Source organism: Choloepus didactylus, chromosome 1 (assembly GCF_015220235.1).
Source record: "Choloepus didactylus isolate mChoDid1 chromosome 1, mChoDid1.pri, whole genome shotgun sequence".
Classification (NCBI taxonomy): domain Eukaryota; kingdom Metazoa; phylum Chordata; class Mammalia; order Pilosa; family Megalonychidae; genus Choloepus; species Choloepus didactylus.
Window position 1 is genome coordinate 92,593,506 of NC_051307.1, and position 3,679 is coordinate 92,597,184.

Consider the following 3,679-nt stretch of genomic DNA (forward strand, 5'->3'; position numbering starts at 1 on the left):
AGTACTGATCACATTCTCTGGCTGAGGTTAAAAATGAGGGATTAAATGCTGGTGACCTGGGTGCTAGTCTCCTGAATGGTTCTGGAAAAGTGCACTCCATACTTCATTTCCACTGGGAAAATTGTTCCCTGTGGACTGCACCTCTAGGGAAGAGGGGAATAGTCAATCAACTTGATTCATAACAATAAACCATGATTGTTAATAGAGGCTACTGTTCTAAGTGGAGCAGCATTCAAATTTCTAATCAAGTGGACATTTTTGCTGATGATAATTATCTCCTCCCTGTTTATTTCTATCTCTGAAATATGCATCCTACACAGGGTAGAAAGTTATCACTCACTTAGGAAATTTCACTCTGTCCCACATTATTGCAAACCCCGGGGGAGATTTACTTAAATGAAGGGTGGGATTTGGGACTGAGTAGCAAGGCTGAGACAGATATTACATTTAAAGCAGCATCTGGCTAGCAGCCGCCTGATGCAGCTTTTCCCAACTTCCTCCTAAAGTACATGCAGATACAGAAAAAGATGAAGAACTCTAAGTAATTCCGTCATTTACAAAATATTCATTCTGACACATGCTGAATTAAAAAGGCAGTCACTGCTTTCAAGGAATTTATGGTCTAGTCACTAGACCAAAGTCTATCTTAAGTAATTTATTGCTGCATAATAAATGGTCTCAAAACTTAGTGGCTTAAAACAAGAGCCCTTATTGTCTCACAATTTCCTTGAGTCAGGAATCCAGGTGTGGTTTCACTGAGTAGATAGAAGAACTGAACCCTGGGCATCCCAGCAATGAGAAGCAATGGGGATGGCAGGGGATGATGGGGAAGCAGGGAAGGAGCAGCCCATCAAGGCAGAGGAGAATCGAGGGAAAGCGGTGTCTGGGAAAACAAGTGTTCCAAGGAATTGGTTCTTCCTTTAATTTACCTGTGTTTTTCAAAGGCTAATCTACATAAGATTCTCTCTACAGGGTATATACACAATACCTTATTTACTTACTTTGTGAGAAACAAAGGATTTTCAGGATTTCAGGGTAATTTTTTTTTATGATGCCAATTTTAAATAGCTTTATTTAAGACATTGCATTTTCCACTTACAATACAGTGCTAATATAAAGCGCAATGTTATGTCCTTTCCCTGTGCACATATTGAGAATGCCCAGGAATTTTGAATAGCAGCCGAACTACCACAGAATGCGCCACAAATTTGGGTCCTTCAATTTTCTACCACGGAACAATGCTAAGGTATGTATGCTGATCGATGTAATCAACCTCTTCAATAGTGGGTCCAGAAGAGGCACCACCAGAAGAAGGTGCTCCATACCAAGGAAGCCCCCAGGCATTCCGCCTGGCATCCCTCCCAGCATCCCTCTGCACCCTGGTACAGCTTAGTAATGATGGGGTTGCAGACTCTCCAGCTCCTTCTGCTGATGCTCAAATTCTTCCTTTTCTGCAGTCTGATTCTTATCCAGCCAGTTGATGATTTCATTGCATTTGTCAAGAATCTTCTGCTTGTCCTCATCTCGATCTTGCCTTGAAGTTTCTCATCTTCACCTGCTGCTTTCATGTTAAATGTATAGGATTCAAGTGTATTCTTGGAGGATACCTTGTCCCTCTGCTTCTCATCTTCAGCTTTGTACTTCTCGGCTTCCTGGACCATGTGCTCAATGTCTTCTTTCTTTGCACAAATGACCATTGTCATTAGTGATGGTGATCTTGTTCTCTTTTCCTGTGCTGTTATCCACAGGAGAAACACTGAGGATGCCACTGGCATCAATGTCAAAGGTGACCTCAATCAGAGGAACACCACAGGGGCAGGAGGTATCCCAGTGAGTTCAAACTTGCCAAGCAGGTTGTTATCCTTGGTCATAGCATGCTCACCTTCATCAACCTGAATGAGCACACCCAGCTAGTTGTCAGAGTAGGTAGTGAAGGTCTGCTTCTGCTTAGTGGGAATTGTGGTATTGCGCTTAATGAGGACAGTCATGACTCCACCAGCAGTTTCGTTACCAAGGGAAAGAGGAGTGACATCTAAGAGCAGCAAATCTTGAACATTTTCAGATTTGTCTCCAGACAGGATGGATGCCTGAGCAGCTGCACCATAAGCAACAGCCTCATCAGGGTTGATGCTTTTGTTCAGTTCTTTTCCATTGAAGAAGTCCTGGAGGAGTTTTTGAATCTTAGGGATACGAGTAGAACCACCCACCAGGACAATATCATGGATCTGTGACTTGTCCAGCTTGGCATCCCTGAGGGCTTTCTCCACAGGATCCAAAGTGCCTCGGAACAGGTTGGCATTCAATTCTTCAAACCGGGCACGGGTAATGGAGGTATAGAAGTTGATTCCTTCATAGAGAGAATCAATCTCAATCCCGGCCTGGGTGCTGGAAGAGAAGGTGTGCTTAGCTTGTTCACAAGCAATACGGAGACGGCAGACAGCTCTCTTGTTCTCACTGATGTCCTTCTTATGCTTGCGCTTGAACTCAGCAATAAAATGGTTCACCATTTGGTTGTCAAAGTCTTCTCCACCTAAGTGAGTGTCTCCAGCTGTCGATTTGACCTTGAAGATTCCATCTTCAATAGTGAGGATTGACACATCAAAAGTGCCACTTCCTAAGCCAAAGATTCAGCATGTTTCTTTCAGCACCAACCTTTTTGTCTAAGCTGTAAGCAATAGCAGCAGCAATTGGCTCATTGATGATTCTGAGTACGTTGAGGCCAGCAATGGTACCAGCATCTTTGGTGGCCTGATGCTGAGAGTCATTAAAATAAGCTGGCACTGTGACAACAGCATTGCTAACAAGTCTTCCCAAGGTAGGCATCTGCAATTTCCTTCATTTTCATCAGAACCATAGAGGATACCTCCTCTGGATAGAAACTCTTGGTCTTGCCCTCGTATTCTACTCGGCACTTGGGCCTGCCTGCATCATTCACCACCATGAAGGGCCAATGATTCATGTCAGACTGGACAACAGCATCATCAAATCTATGCCCAATCAGATGCTTGTATCAAAAACCGTGTTGGTGGGATTCATTGCAACTTGATTCTTCGTGGCATCACCGATCAAACATTCAGTATCAGTAAAGGTGACATAGCTTGGAGTTATTTGGTTCCCCTGGTCATTGGCAATTATCTCCACTTTTCCGTGCTGGAAAATGCCCACACGTGAGTAGGTGATGCCAAGATCAATGCCAATTGCAGGTCCCCTAGACATGGTTGCTTATTGTAGGCCTGGCTCGTAAAAGAACACAGAACCCCCGAAAGCTAGCGCCGCATTCAATGAGCCAGGGTAATTTTGATTACACTTGACTTTAGCTGTAAGTGCCCCCAGAAGAACACAATTGTGATAGGATGGGACCATGCTGTAGGTTCCAGAATGCTAGGAGAATTCCCGAGTACCATAAGGGCAGAGGCAAGATCCTCTCGTGTGGCAGTGTTAACAGGGAAGACAAGCATTATTGGTTTGATTGATTTTTTTTGATAATTGCATTTTTTACTTTCTTACTTTTTACTATAGGGAATATCAGATATACAAAATCAGCAGAAAATTAGCAGAATAGTATATTGAGCCTCTGTGTTCCCATCACCCAGTTCAACAATTATCAACTCATGGCCAGTCTTGTTTCGTTTATATTCCATCCATCACCCCCCATATCATTTTGAAGTAGACTCCAGGC

The 3,679-nt window shown here is 43.4% G+C and overlaps 1 pseudogene; it reads right to left on the reverse strand.

The window, feature by feature from the left end:
• Positions 1 to 1,225: 1,225 nt before the first annotated feature.
• LOC119518461 lies at positions 1,226 to 3,216 on the reverse strand (annotated as a pseudogene).
• Positions 3,217 to 3,679: the final 463 nt, after the last annotated feature.